Source organism: Falco rusticolus, chromosome 2 (genome assembly GCF_015220075.1).
Source record: "Falco rusticolus isolate bFalRus1 chromosome 2, bFalRus1.pri, whole genome shotgun sequence".
In the NCBI taxonomy this organism is placed as follows: Eukaryota; Metazoa; Chordata; class Aves; order Falconiformes; family Falconidae; genus Falco; species Falco rusticolus.
In genome coordinates this window covers 35,877,108-35,894,028 of record NC_051188.1, presented here as the reverse complement: position 1 = coordinate 35,894,028, position 16,921 = coordinate 35,877,108, and positions in this window count along the sequence as shown.

Below are 16,921 nucleotides of genomic sequence, written 5' to 3'. Positions count from 1 at the left end.
CTTCATTCTTAATATGTACAATGAACAGTAGCAACATTCACAACATTTGCATTAAACCACTGTCAAAATCTACACTTGATAAGACAGAAGACAGTGATGGATTAAAATGAAGCCTTACATCCAAAACACTCAGAATGATCTTAATTGCTACCCTTTTCCACCCTTTATGCACACTCAATAGGGAATGGGAAAGTCTGAGCTTTTTTCTGTCCTGTGCATAGAGCTTGGATTCTTACACATTTCTCCTCAGAAGAATCATTTAGTTTTCTGAAATTCTCTACATAAGGAATCATTCCATTATCACGTTGAAAAAAAAAAAACAAACAACAAACCAACCAACCTATTTTCTTCATGAACACAATATTAATCCATGTCTTTTAAAATCTGACAAACCTGCATAATGTCACACTTCAAATCAGCAAAGATTTAATAACAAACACAAGTAAGCAAGGCTTCTTATTACTGGTGCTTGACTTCATGTGAAATATCTTGAAGCATAATGAAAAGCTATTATCATAAACACTAAAGGCCAAATGGCAACGTACAAAGGTGAGTTTCTGATGTATTTTTTATTGTTACTAGTCTGTTGACTCTCTTTCAAAGCACAGTAATTCACAGTAGTTTTCCCAGTGATTAATGTCAAAATTTGAGAGGATGTAGCATATTAATAACTACTCTAAGCAATGTTTTTCTGCATATTAGAATGCTGTCAGATTCACATTTAGAATCTCATCTTACTTTCTAAGTTTTCTAGTCTATGAAATAGAAGATACTGCAATACGTATCAAAGATATCTAGAATCTTCATATCAATCTATACCCATCTAGAATTTCAACACTTTGGTTACCCAGCATGAAAGTATCTAGTCCATTTCAGAAGAATCTGAGATATGTGGGATTAGAAGATACTTCTAAAAGCAACAGAATATTAATAACCATCTGGAGTAGGAAGGTCATAATCTTAAATAGCTTTCAACACCTGTATGTGATCACCTGAATCAAACCCCTTTGTTTTCCAAACTTTTGTTACCACACATTTTCTGTACAAACTTTAGAACCATCTCCTCTTAAGCTCTGTTAATATTAATAGTACTTCTAGGAAACATAATCCAATTAGACAGATAATATAGGGCTCAAGAATCAGATAGAAACATACCACCTACAAAATACCATCAAAATACTTACACATCAAATAATTTGAAAGTAAAATACCTTCTTTTGCTAAGAAATATAAAAGATTTTTTTTTTAAAGAAAACCTTCTTTGAGGAAAAGTCTGATCCATTCTACAAAGAACTTAAAACCTCAAATCCAGTTTATTCAGAGCCATATACATGCTATCTGCTTTTATAAAAATTATTGTTAGGTTGACTGAATTGTTTTTTAAATAAATCATAATTTGTCATTTTCACATTATCTTCACAGCCCTGAACCTTTCTTTTTCACTTCAAATCTGTATTAGCTATTGTATTTTACATGTCTACACCTCACACAAGTGAGGACAGCCCATGATTTCGCAATGAAGTTAATAGGCAGAGCTTAGATAGATTGCAGGTTATTCATTGCTAGTGCATTCCTTTTTAATGTGTACATTAAGGTTTTGATACTTCTCAGGAGTTAATTAGAAAGAACTCCACTGTAATAAGCAGATTTATATGAGCCTGAGAGGAAGAGATGGCTCTAAATAGGTGTGTTTCAGGTATTGATCTTTATGGAGTACTGAGATAATATGTGCTCCTCATGTATACTAAATGTATTTGAAGTCTTCTGGAAAGCAGTCAGGGGGGAAATGATGAGTTTAGATGTCTTGAAATTTTGCATAAATGTGTAAGTTGATAATGCTGCTCAGAAAAGTTAGGTTGTTTGCCAAGTAAATCACAAACATTACATTAATGTCATGATGACCCAGCTTCATAGGCTGGGAAAACTCCTAAGACCACCCCTGCTACTATAAATATCTCATTAATAAATCATGTAAAGTAAGTCTGTAACATTAGAATTCTTTAGTAACAAGTTAGTTTGACTTAATGGAAATGAGCAATCACATTTTGGTTATTGCTGAGGTTAATGTAAAATGAATTCATGCATTATTATGCAAATAAAATTATACAACACGCATATGTGAGGTTTCCATGTAATGTGAAAGATCCATTAGGTGTTAATTAAGACTTCTGTGGGTTGAAAAAACAACATATACACAGTTAAGCACCAAATATATTGAAGCAAAGGGATGCATTGAAGCACATCCTCAATAATTTTGTTCCCAATCCTTCCTAATGTTTGCAGCCACTATGCCTGCTAAATAGATCTTTTGTTGAATACATCAAAACACCTGCAGGCCTTTGATAAAAAAGCTAATGGAATTCAGAAAAATGTTAGCTTTATGAGGAACTTGCAAGTATAAGGGAGGAAGTGACCTTTTAGACCTTTGCATATCAGGGGCTGAAGTGATGTGTTCTTTAGCACACAGGAACAAAACACCTTTGTAAATTATTCCTTTTTTTTAATATTGTGCTATAACTCCACAACAACAATTTTAAGGCTAAATATAAAAGATGGGTGTTTTTATGTGTAATAAAACAGAATAATAGACATTCCTGTAGACTGTTGAACTGCAGTTACCACAAATAGGATGAAAATTCTAAAATAGATTTATAGAGTAGGGTTATGATGTTGCAGTGTCTGCATTAAGGACAACAGGAAAAAAAGAAAAGGTAAATATGTTTGGCTTGGTATTGTCGAACACCAAAGTGGTCAATAACTATGTGCTTAACAAAACCCCATTACTATGTAAGTACCATTTCATTATGGAAAGGCATGTGAACTATGTCCCATGAAACAAAAAGATGCAATATTTATACTTCTGACAAATGATGAAGGATTTCCTGTTAGCTTCAGTGAAGAAAAGTATGATCAAAAGAATGAAAGGTGAGTTTCATTTGCTCTAACACTGGAATTATTTAGACATAGAATTACTCATCTGAGATAGTAATTTAAACTTGTTTATAGTAAAAAATAAACGGAGAAATAGGTTACTCTAAGGCATGCTTTACCTGTCCTATTTTAGTCAACTACTTTTGAATGAGATGAACTGCACCCTAGAAGTGCCTGTTCCTCTTCATTAACTGTAAGAGGAGGCTACATATCAAGATCACACACAGTCTCCATAGAGTAAGTGTTTAAATTTAAGGGAGACGAATTCTGCCCTCGGGTATACTAGAAGTAAGAGCTTACTCTTCTGAATATAAAGAGATGCTTAACTTGTCTCCGTCTTCACTTGGACATATGGAAGAATTAATGTAATTCCCCTGTCCCCTTAATTCTCATTTCAACTGTAGCGAATTGAGAGAAAACCAGGACATTGCATAATTCTGTGTCTCGCATACCTGTAAATAAGGTGGGTAAAGGTTGTGGAAAAGGTAGGAAAGCAAGCCCTGAATCTTAACATTCAGCATAGAATAGAGCAGATCTGAAAAAGCTCTGACAACATTCTCTGGTTTGCCCCTCTGGAACAAAGGACACTGGAATAAGGAAAATGACTGTGCAGCTGCCACAGTTTTACGGAAGTTACAGCCATGTTAATGTGCCTTCAAACTGAGGAAGGGAGAAAAATCTGATCCCTATTCAGATGCAAAAGTGCAGTGCTTCCTCACATATTCTAAGTGTCAGAAATGTGGGGATGACATCAATGTTGCAGTGAAGTATTTCTTCAATGCTCGCTGACTTTTATGGACCACTGAGAGTGAGTAATAGGTATATAGACAGTGTCATCCTGTGCAATGCAATGTAGTCCCCTAAGAAAGTGATTTAAAATCAGATTAATGCAAGTCTAGCAAATGAACACCCGAAAGAGGAGAAAAACACCCTAAACCAACAACACTGTAAGGTCACAAAGCCTTTACCTCTCCTGACTCAGTCTTGCCAAGATTGATCTAGCTTCTCTCTAGAGGGAAGTGTCTTCCATTAGTGAGTCTCAAAATAATAGCTTGCATAAGAATTAGACTTATTTTGTCATCTTTAATTCAAATGCAGAATTGTGTAAATATCAGTATCCGAATCAAAGTAAAATCCAGTATCTGCCTTATGGCGTGATCAAGAGACTAATTGCAACTGATCCAAAACCTAGTCTAATCATATGTCTGTCTGTATTATTCAATAAATACCTGTTTTCTATCCAGTGTTGGGTTCCCATGTCTGTTGTTTAAATTCAATGGTTTAAAATGCATACAGGTTGTACTCAGAATTAAATGAAAAAGGATCCCTCTATGCTCCCCTTACTTTAGCTCTGCTTCCCTCACAATGTACAATAATGAGGGAACTGTTACGCTTTTTGCCTTGGGCATTATAGCTTGTTGCTTTATTTAGAACCAGCCTGCACACTATCACTTTAATTAAATGCATGCTGAATTTAAAAGTAAACAGTGCTTTTTTAACAACACATCAGTTGGTTGGTTGGTTGGTTGTTTTTTTTCAGAGACTCCCTCTCTTTGCTTCTCCCCCATCACCAAAACTTTAATTGATGCCAGTCAGAATATGCAACATTACCAAAATTAGAATTCAAGCTCAGCTTTTGCAAATATTTTCTGACATCATGAGAAAATGAAACCAAATCAAAGGAAAAAAAAAATGTTGGATTCCAAGCTCTGGACTGGAGGCAGCTAGTTGTTTTACCAATGTGACACTAAAGGTCCCTGTGGGAAGGTGCTCAGTGAAGAGCAATAAAGCAGCCTTTGTAAGCTAATTCCCAGAGCAGCAGTAGCCAGACACTGCCCAACAGCAAAGGCAAAGAAGGGGATAAAAATGACTGTATGAGACTGTATATTATTAGTATGCCATAGAAACAGAAAGGCATTTTAATGGGAGTTATAAATGGAATCATGACAATAATATTTTTCATGGTTTTTTTTCTTCTTAAGTTTTTAGACTTGTTTTAAGGGAAGTGGTAATAGAAGCCACATATCATGCAAAAACTGGAATTACACAGGCATGGTGATTTCACAGTGTCATTCCTAGCAATATTTGCTGCCATGTGCTTGAAGACACACAACAGAGTAGAGGTAACTCACTCTGTGTGGGTATTTACCTCTTGTCTTAAGTACTAGATTTTTCTGTTTTGGCCCCTCTCAGTTGTGCATGCCAAATGTTTTGATCTATATTCTCTTAATGTGGCACTCTCAGTCAATTACAATTAAATGTTTCTTAGTAGATTTTTTTTCAATAAGACTTAATCATTTTCATGGAAGATTTAATTATCCATCTTCCTTCCAGGAGAATAAATCTATTTTCTTGACGTTTAGCTAAATTAAGGCATTGTGGTTTAAAGAAAAAAAAAGTGTAATACAATTTGCATACTGATTTAATGAGAGCTACCTTTGTTAAGGATGGAATAATCTGTTTTAAAAATTAATTAAGGGCAGATTGTAGACCACTTCTCTTGTGTGTCATATTCACTAGGACTGAACATGTGCCAGTGTACATGAAAAACTCCTGATTTAAATACAAACAAACAATCAGTCCAAAAGGAGTTAAAAATAAACCTTTGAACCATTGAGTCCAAGCTTTGCTATCTTGAACAGACATATATTTTATATAAGTGTTTTCATATATCATCCAGATAACTTGCTAATTATTATTTATATATATAGTAATTTTAACCTTATTTATAGTGGAAAGCTACTCCAGAAACTTACTACTCTGGTGGTTATAGTTCTATGATTTTCCAGATGTGTATATTCAGATTGAGCTCATGGTGACATTGTATTCCGTAGTTTTAAAAAAACCCAACAAAGTAGGGGAAAAAAAATATATTCCCTGTGTCTGATCCCTTGCTTTGAAGTCTTTATACAGCAGTCCCCTTGAAGAGCTCATATTAGTTTTCAGCCTACCTTTTTGAACCTCCTTGTTTTGCATGAAAGGTTCTTCATTCCCCGATCAGTCTGGTAGCCCTTTCTTTATACTTCTTCGTGTTTTAATTGAATAGGAAGAGGAGTTAAATTTTTCACCTTCTGGTAAACATTTTTTTTCTACAATTTATAATAGGAATTGGATATAAGATAGATTTTTCAGTATAATACAATGTTACAAATATACTTTTAGGGCATTGTTCCGCAGAGTATGAATTATAATGTTGTTTGTTTAGTGAATTTACAGCTTTCAGCTAAGGGATAATTTCTGCAATTATTACCAATCTGAAAGCAATAAAATAAATCCAGTCTGTTAAGTTGAGATGAATATATCTTTATATGAACTTATACAAAGAGGAGCTTGGAAAGCTGTTTTGTTTTAAAATTAGTGCCGTGCTGTCAGTTTCCTATAAATATAAGAATTATCAGATCCATCAAGAACTGTTCTAAAACTGTTTAAATGTTTCCAATTTACATTTATCTAACACTGTAAGAATTTGTCTGTACATACAATTTAGAATTCAGTTTGGACAAGGATCATAACTTGAAAATGAATATAAATAACATTAAAGGGAGTACCAAAATATGCCTGTATGGATTAAAATTTGATAGCAAAATGTAAAAGAAAAATAAGAGATTGCAGCTATCCTTTCTTTTACATTAATGTGTGAAAAGACAGTTTTAAATAATTGTGGTGGGTTAGCCTTTGTCAACAGCCAGACTCCTACCCAGCTGCTCACTCACTCCTCCTCAGCAGGAGTGGGGATAATACAGAATAAGAAAGCTCGTGGGTCAAGATAGGGACACTTTGGCATGGGGTTGTCCACAGGCTCCAGGAGAATCTCTGCTCTGGCACTTGAAACACTCTCCTTTTTTTCTCTCACCTTGGTGCTCACAGGGCTGCTTCTCTCACATGTTTTCCTCACTCATCACTGCCATGAAGCATTTTCCATGTCTTAAATAATTTTCCCCTGAGGCATCACCATCTTAGCTGAGGAGCTCGACAGTGTCCTGTAGTGAGTCAATTAGAGTCATTTGGAATGGGCCATGTCTGTCCAGGCACACCTGGGCACCTGCACCTGCTACAAGAATTCATACTAGTATACAGTTTCTAGCACCAAATATAGCTACCAAATAAAGAAGAGTTCCTTTTTGGAAGTACAAGATGGTATATTTTAAAAAGGCCTAACATACTTGAATCCAGACATAAATTATTAAACAACAAAGTAATTCCAATTGTTTTTTCACCAAATGATTGATACACAGCAACACTGTAAAGTTCTATTATAAGCTCATCTTAAAACTGCCATATACTTAAGTAATGAATTTTAAATACAGATTTACATGGAATGTACACAGAGAGCAATGGATTTACCCACTTATTCCTACAGGGAAACCCCCAGAAGTTCAGATAATAGAAAAGGAAACTTCATGAACGTGCTTGGAAAAAATCTGCAATTTTAGCCCACAAGTTTCTGTCTCTTTGTATTTTCTGGATCTTTTTCTGACATATATCCATGTATTTACTGGAAAATGCACAAAAACACTTGAAGAAGGTGAAGTCATTTCTCGGACTGAACACAAGAAATTGAAGTCAGAAATTTGACAGAAATTCTGTGTGTATTACAGTCCCACACATTAAGATACACTGCTTTGAGATTTTACTGTCTCTAAATCTTTTAAGTGTCTGGGCAGCAAAGAAGTGTTCCAAATAAGTCTGGTGTATCTGAGGACTGACAGAGAAAAATATAGTCTGCTTAACTTAGGAGCTGGCTTGAGTTGGTTTGGTTTTTTAGTGTTTTGTTTTGGGTTGGTTGTTTTGGTGGTTTTTGTTTTTATTTTGTGTTGGTTGTTGTTTTTTTTTTTTTTTTTTGTCTTGGTGGTGCTTTAAGAAGAATATCTTCCTCTTCCTTGCAGCATTGCTCCTTCAGTTGTAATGATACAGAAAGTTATTCAGCCATGGAGACAGCTTCATTACTTCTCAACTGAATCACTTCCCCTGACTGTTTTGATGCATGATTCCCCACCCCTAACTGTTTCACTAGCTGATCAAGTGGCTCTTCTCTGGAAATGAGTGATGAGTAGTAGAAGAAAAAGGATACTTTAAGGCTTTTAATTTGCCAAGGAGAGAAAGACTGGTCAGTTCCCTTTGCACATCTGGGGAATGTCATAACCATCACATCCAGGAGTCTTGTAAAGTAAATTAATAAGAAATGTGAGGTGCCTTTATCCACTTTGCATTTGGTCTGTCTAATGTCTGCCAAAATAAGGAGCGTGCTAATAAACTTTTTGCATAAATAAGTACTGATTTTGGGGGATTGGAAGGTAAACATAGAAAAGGTTAAATACACATTTGAAGAGTGTGACTAAATAAAGATACATCCTGGACAAATCTAATGCCAGCTTTCCTCTTGAGTTTATATAGCCAGGTGTATCAGAATTACAGAATTAAATGAAGAGCTAGTGATGGGAAATCTGACTCAGGAGCAAAAAGAGCAGATCTTAGGTTTGGGACATAGCTCTTCTTCCCCTGATGTAATTTTGCTTTAGGATATTTAAAACAGATTTAAAACCAGAAGCAATAAAACTAACGCTGAGACAAAAGAACAGTATGTCACAGCTACATGCATTACCTTCTGGACAGATTTAGTCTTTAGCTGACTGGCCTGCTTTCTTGGCTGATATAGTTCAGCTCCAACAGAAGGGTAGAAAATGTTTCCTTGCAGGGTACTTCATGGCATGATGGGCAAGATCCCTTTTGCATGTGGGGAGGTGATTTCGAGTCTCCATAGATATAGATATAATTCTTCGAGTTCATATATGCAGACTGCCTAGAATTCAGATTGTAAGATTTCTGCTTCTGAAATAAATGCTCTAGAAATCGTGTAAATGCTTGGACACACCTCCCTCATGCCTTGCCTCTGTTAGCAGTTTGTTCTTAGACAGCAGTTGAACACACTGAAGAAAAAAACTTTGTGTCATCAGTTTGTTCTCTATAAACTCAGTGAAAGAGATTCAGCAAATTAGATGACCAGCTAATGGGGACAACCTTTCTTGTATAGAGTGGACAAAAACATCTAATATAAGTTGACATGATCCCCAGCTGCTTACCTTCTTTATTTAAGAAGCTTTTTATTCTTTTCAGAAATAAATGCCTGCAATTAACATCGTAAATTTGTATTTATGAATTTGAAGAGATAGCCTGAATTCCAAAAATGCTAAGCAACCAAATGAATTAACTTTAAGATACTAGTAGCTGAATATCTGGGTTTATTATACGCACACAGATAAAGGAACTCACATCTAAATATGTATATCACTCTAGTTCACATCTTGGAGTGATGAGATTATAAATCACCCTTTGGGAAAAGCAAGCAACAATAAAGTTGATAGCAAACAACATTTACTCAAAATACAGTTTTGTTTCTGTAGAATTCCTTGTATTATATTCTTCTACATTACTGAAATTCTGTTCATAGTTTGCTTTTGTGATTTTAGTAAATGATTCTACTATATTAATGGAACACATTTATATAAAATTTTAGAACATTTATGTACTAAATAAAAACCTGAAGAAAGTTAGTCACTGTCTTCTGAAAAATGTTAGGAAGAGAACTTTAAAAGGTAAGTAAAACCAGACAGATGAAGAGAACTTTAAAAGGTAAGTAAAACCAGACAGATTGTTTTTGAAATCAGTGACCTTATGTAAAAAACAATGTTTTTTCTCTTGGGGTCTCTCTTACCCTTAAGTTTGCTGTCTAGAGATTCTGCATTCTATGTAGATCAAACTCAACTAAACAAGCTTAGATTCAATGGAGAGTTATCAAAGGGCTTATTAATAAAATTATCATTTTTGGATTATTTTATAAGAAATTGTGTAATAATTGTACGATAATTTGTCTTAATAAGAAAATTGAGAACATTTTATGAAAGTTGTTTTCCATTGTCTCTTGTAATGGGTGCAAAAACATGTATGTGGAAATAAAGAAGTGATTCAAGTATTTTGATTTTAAGTTTTTAAACCATATAGTAATCTGTTTTATATAGGACGTGAGTTACTTGTGGAATTTGCATTAAAAATGGTTTGCTTATTTCCATATAACCATTTCTAGTCTTTACCTTTTTCTTTAATACTTCAGTAAAGTATCATATGTACGATACGAAAACTGGTATTCTTCATTTTTAGTGGCTTATATATTTCTTTTGAGTTTGAAAAGTATCAGGTTGTTCTAGATGCCAATAATTTCAATTGCTTTTTATATTTTTTATACCACATGTTTAATTACCCCGTGCAATGAAAGGCTAATCCTGCAGAATAACCAGAATCCACGCATTATTCAACTGGCAGTTACTTCCTCTTTTATTCACTTAAAATAATAATTTTTACTAAAGGTTTTGCTGAGGATACTTGTTGATGTCACCTGAAATAGCTAAAGTGGTTTTAATTTTCATAATGTTTTAGTTTATAATTCACCGGTTTGGGGATTTTCAGATTTTCAGTCAGGTTAAAATGCTCCAGAAATCTCTGTGTATACTCATGATCATATATCATGATGATTTTTCAAGATAAATCCTTATGCAAAATTTTATTACTTATGAAAGTAAGCACTATTTTATTTCAGTAGAAATTTCTTAAGGACTTGGCCAATGTCTAGTATGAGAAGTAGGAATCTTCTTTTTGAGCTCTTGCTAGTTTTTGCTGTGTTTTTTCTGAGTAGAGATGAGGTGATATGCTTTACAAACAAATATGCATGTTCTGGAAGCCGTTTATTCATATTTTATTCTAATTTTGTTCTAATTAAACTTCATTGGCTCCTATGACATATCAGGCATTAAAGGAAACCACAATCTTATGATGACAGAAAACTAATGGAGAACAATTGTGGATGAGCTGTTTCCTCAGAATCATTCTTTATAGGAGGAAGGGATTTTTTTTATATGAGATTACATACATACCTGTACACTTTGTGCGTCAGTATTGTCACTATCTGAAAGCAAATCATGTCACTATATTTTGATAGTTCTATTATTCCCATACAGTTCAATGCACATTCAGAACCTGTTTTAAACTGTGTATACTTAGTTTGCGTTCTATCCAGCAAGGCACTTAATAGAGCTGTTTAATAACAAGAAAAATCCGTGGAAAATTTTGAAATTTTTAAAGAATGTTTCGGTAGATTTAATTAATTTCTACTAATATGACTTTTGAATGTTTCTCATAAAAAATTCTTTATGCAATTTCCATATTTTTTGGTTTTACTTCTCTCTTTTTCTTCCTCTAATTTTAGTTAATAATAGTGAAAAGAGAAGGAAGGCAGGGAAATGAAAGAAAGACACCAGCAAACCAAACCAAAAACCAATCAAAAACCCCAAGGAAAAAAAGAACAATTTATTTTCCCCATTTTGTCAAAAATACGAATTTTCAGATGTGAAGACAAGCATCATTTTGAACACTAGAAATTAAAGAATTCCATGTTTGGAAGTTTGTTGTCCACAAAACATATTTTACCTGAAGTAAGCAGCAAAATTTTACTGGTTCATATTAGAATTCAAAGACTGTGTTCATCAGCTCCACTAGCTAGATATTTTTTGCAAATTGTTTGTCAGCAATAATATTGCGTGATATTGCATGAAGAATTCAGATCCTGATTCTCAAAAAGATTACAGCGTCCAACATTGAAAAGTCTAAATATGGAGACAAGTTTGGAAGGGAGGTCAGCTCTCTACCTATTAAAAGATCCACTTGGAAAGAAATCCACAAATTCTGTTACTCCATGCTGATACAAAAAATATATATAAGAAAGGAAGAGGGGCGAGAGACAGGATAGAGATGGACGACAACACATGACAAGACACATTGGAAAATCTACCTGCAATTGTAATTGCAAAATATTTTTCAAAATGTAGTCCCTTCTTATGGAATGGCATTACAGCCTAACAGATGAATGTTTTTCTAACTACATCAGGAAGTACACTTTAGAATATGTTGGTTTACATTTCAGATAATTGTCTTTCTGGATGCACAAGCTACAGAAGTAACCACTGATATTCTCACTATCAGTATAAATGACTTAATAATACATCCATTGAAAAGCCTGTACAGCAGCTGGAAACTTAGCCATGAAACTAGAAACTAGGGTGATCTTAACATGTACCGTCACCCCTTTGTAATGATACTTGGGAAAGTACTTGATACAAGTGGCAGAATTTAGTCTTTCATGTCATGTAGTAACAGAGTGTAAACACTCTGTACATCTAGGTGTCAAAATCAACCCCCAAATGCATTTTTAATTTTTCTACAGCAAGCTTGAAGATAGATACAGTCATTATAAATACTTGTTGTGTCTTATGTCAGTTGAAGGCCAGAAATTAAATATGTGGTTTTATCTTTGAAAATGAGAAATAAGAACCAGAATTAGATTCATAATGAAACATGTACAGTACATCATGACACAAAGGGGAAGACATTTATAACTTGATGTTAACTAGTCAGTCAAGTAACAAGATGACATCTGTTCTAACAAAGAGACATTCACCTTTTAAGAGAGAGGAAGCGAGCCAGTACATATTTTAATTAAGGACAATGGGTGGGTTGTCTGTAAGAAAATAAGAGTTAAATTTGCTTTGGACAAAAGTGTTAAATGCATGCAGACACCTGGAAGGACTCTGAAGAGGAGACTATCTTCCTCGGGATGATATTTTCTCTGAGACTTAAGGTATATAAAAAAGATATGTAGGAAAGATTATTTTCAGGAAAGGTTATAATCAGTTGGATGGAGAAAGAATTTCATATTTAATCTTATCCCAGTAGATTAACTGTGGTTTTCCTTCACTTCCTCACCTATGCCTCTATTTTGCTAGTGTGATGTGTAGCAAAACAACACAGTTATTTTTTGTGTATAAATAGCTGTATTTATCTTATTTCCCTATTTACTTCTTCCTGATCTGCATTAATAGACACTAGGTTCTTTACAAAATGCGCTGTCAAAGGATAAAACACCCTGTTACAATATGCTAAAAGTTTTCTTGTATTTTGAGAGACTGAACAAGTTCATACAGAAAAATCCACTGAGGATTACTAAAAACATGAAAAAAAATTTTGAGTCAAGGAATTCTTGTGTTGGAAATACTTGAAGGCTATGAAAACGTGTGGTAGAAGTATCATATATGGTTGTCTGATTCTCTGTACTCATACATACTCACTCATCTGCTTTTGATTACAGTCATAGACGTGACAGTAGGGTATACATTCCCAACTAAGCAATTATTTTAGTCTTTTTTTTTTTTTTTTTTTTTTTTTGGAGGTGGGGGGGCAATCAATAATAACTAAGGGCTCCTTACCCAAGTGACAAATAAGCAAACAGGGCAGGAGGAGCCTTTACAATTTTCCAGCTCCCTAGGGCATATGTCAGGTACTTAAAAGAGTAACAGTATATAAACCCATAGAAGCTGCATAGTCTAGGTAGAGAGTTGATACCCAAGACATCAAAGAAGTGTTTTCTAGTAATCAGTGTAATCAGAAAGACATATAGTTGTGCAGCAAGGTATTCAGGAGCACTTCTGAAATTTCGGAATCCCCAAGAATTTGTTAATTATCTAAGTGGTCAGCCTGAGTAGTGATCTCCTGATTCCCTCAGGAGCAATATGCTGTAATGAAGATCTAGTGGCAGATTTGTGCTTTTCCACTGGTTTTGAAATGCCCTTTCGTCCCCAATGCATCAGATAGTGTTCCCAGTGGATTCTGAGAGTCTTTAGTCCAGCTGTGTCCTAAGAGTCTTCTTTTAAAAGGATATTTGAGAATGATTCTGGTTATGTAGTGAAACTGAAACACTCATAAGGTTTTCACAGTCTTTGTAATAAAATAATTTCTTTTTTTCTGGATAATTTCTACAGTAATCCTGTCAAGTATCTGTTTTTTCACCAGATGTGCTCTAAGCTATATGCTCAGTAGTAAAGCCTCACTACTAGAAGATATTCTCTGCTTATGAAAACCGCTCATATCGGTAGCAATAGGATTGTGGCAGAGCAAAAGATTTGAAAGCTTCAGTTGTATACAGGGTTTATATGACATTAAACCCCCTAAAACCTTGATAGCTGTGATAGCTAACCCTGACAGGCCCAAGCGGCTTGAGGAAAGGCTCACCTAACCAAATTATTTCATATGAGCAATTCAGTTTTGCCCTCCTAGCTCCAGGGCAATTTCCTTAACCAAGACTTTCATCAGACCTTGCTTCATGTGGGCACAGGAGTCCAACTAAGGGGAGTTTCTTGCAGAATGGAGACATGAAACTTCACTTATCTCAGGAGAATGGCACTTATAGAAGAGTGAAGGGTGCAGCAATCATGTAGCAGATGTGATTCAAAAGCTAACATAACAAAAAGCTGTATGACCCTCCAAAGTATATACTTAAAACCTTGTTCAACTGGGATACTTAAGACAAGGTTCTGTAGATTTCTGTTGAAATCATTAACACAGCAAGAGTAAGAACAAAATAAAGTGCCAGAGAAAATAGTGTTCAAATGCTCACTTGCAATGTCACCCATACCCACATGCACCAAACCTCTGAGTCAGGAATGCAGCTCGAATTTTAATACTTTTGTAATAGTGTCTTCTACTACTGTCTGAATCTATCAGAATATTATAAACATTACCACTGTGATCAAGCATTATTTGTTTTATATCAATGCCAGAGTACTTGCCTTTGTCAAGTTAATATAAATTACATGAAACATACCACATTAAAATTTTTCTTAAGTCTTCTGAGGTCAATGCTAGTATTACAAATGGGAATCTTAGATTAGACCTGTAATTCCTCTTGTTCCTGTTCCAGGCTTTAAAATACAAGAAAAGGAAAACTTCATGTACTAGAGAACAGACACTGAGGAACACCAAAGTTAATTTATTTGGGAGTTCTATGAAAAAAAGCTCACATACTTATTAAAAAGATGGAAGATAATACACAGGTTATCTAGACAGTATGGTACAATCAGTAATAAACAGTTGAAATATCCATGTATTAATGAAATAGTTTCAAATTGTGTTCATATTTGTAGGAGTGAATATGACCATATAAACCAGGAAGGTAAATAAAAAATTTTGATGTGACAGGCAAGGTATTCTTGCATGTCTCAGGGGTTGATGGCTGTCACCCAAGTACCCTTCACTATGGTAAGACTTCTCATGGTTGTCTCCTTGCAGTTTTGGTCACCATCTTGAAGAATGAAGAAATCGTATTGAAATAGGTACAGGCTAAGATGATTAGGGAATAAACACCTTTTCATGAAAAGAAGAGATGGAAAGATCTTGGAACCTAAGTCTTGAGAGGATGTATGATATTAAACGCACCAGTGGTAAACAGCTGGAAGAAAGAGATTTATTTGAGCTAAAGGGCAAAGTTAGCACAAAAACTAATGTCTATAAACTGTCTGAAAATTAGAAAAAAATGGTTTTTAGGAAATGTTTTTAGGAATAGCCTTCCTGTAGGAGTAACAGGCAAAACATCCAACTGACTCTAAAACGGATTCTGAAGGATATAATTTCACATGGCTGTTTGCATTAACGGAACATTAAACCTACTGACAATTTTCAAGTTGCTGAGCTTGGCGGACACATAGCCCTGAAGCCACTGGACTTTCACACTGTCTGGCAAGATGATGTAAGGCCAGATCATTAATCATCACATCCCATGCGTATTGAAACGTGAATGAAGGAAAATGGCAAGATGAAAGGCAGTAGCTCTCAACTCTCAGATTCCTTCAGCTGCAAAGAAGAAGTTTTAGTTTTAGCACTTGGGAAAAGGTGGTTAAATCACATAGAATGAAATTTACATGTAATATTGACAATGTCTGGCTAGGTCTTGGATAAAAGCTAAACTGAGCTCTCCTAGTAGAGAAGAAGTTAATGGTGATATTTGTTATCATAGAACCACAGAATCACAGAATGGTTTGGGTTGGATGGGACCTTAAAGATCATCTAGTTACAACCCTCCCTGCCAGAGGCAGGGACACCTTCCACTAGACCAGGTTGCTCAGACGCGTCCAGCCTCGCCTTGAACACTGCCAGGGAGGGGGCACCCACAACTTCTCTGGGCAACCTGTTTCAGTGCCTCACCACCCTCACAGTAAAGAATTTCTTCCTTATATCTAATCTCAGTCTAATCTCTTTTAAGTTTAAAGCCATTACCTCTTGTCCTGCTGCTACATGCCCTTGTAAGAAGTCTCTCTTCACCTTTCTTAAAAGCCCCCTTGAGGTACTGGAAGGCTTCCTTAAGGTCCCTCCCTGGAGTCTTCTCATCTCCAGGCCACACACCCCAGTTTTCTTAGCCTGTCTTCATAGGAGAGGTGCTCCAGCCCTCTGATCATCTTTGTGGCCCTCCTCTGGACTTCTTCCAACAGATCCATGTCCTTCTTATGTTGGGGGTACCAGAGCTGAATGCAATACTGCAGGTGAGGTCTCACGAGAGCAGAGAAGAAGAGGAGAATCACCTCCCTTGACCTGCTGGCCACACTTCTTTTGATGCAGCCCAGAACATGGTTGGCTTTCTGGACTGCAGGTACACATTGCTGGGCCATGTTGAGCTTCTCATCAACCAGCACCCCCAAGTCCTTCTCCTCAGGGCTGTTCTCAAACCATTCTCCACTCAGTCTGTACTTGAGTTTGGGGTTGCCCTGACTGAGATGCAGGACCTTTCACTTGGCCTTGCTGAACTTCATGAGGTTTGCATGGCCCTGCCTCTTAAGCCTGTCAAGGTCCCTCTGGGTGGCATCCCTTCCCTCCATTGTGTTGACCACACCACTCAGCTTGGTGTCATCAGCAAACTGGCTTAGGGTACACTCAATCCCAGTGTCCCCGTTTCTGACAAAGATGTGAAATAGCACCAGTCCTAATCTGTACTGATTTCTAGATTCTCAAAAGGAGTTTACTGAATTTGTGAATGAGTAGAAATCTTTTTGGAAAAGGCAAAATCAGTGCTGACAGTATCTCACAGTCATGGACATGAGAAATTTTTCACATAATTGTT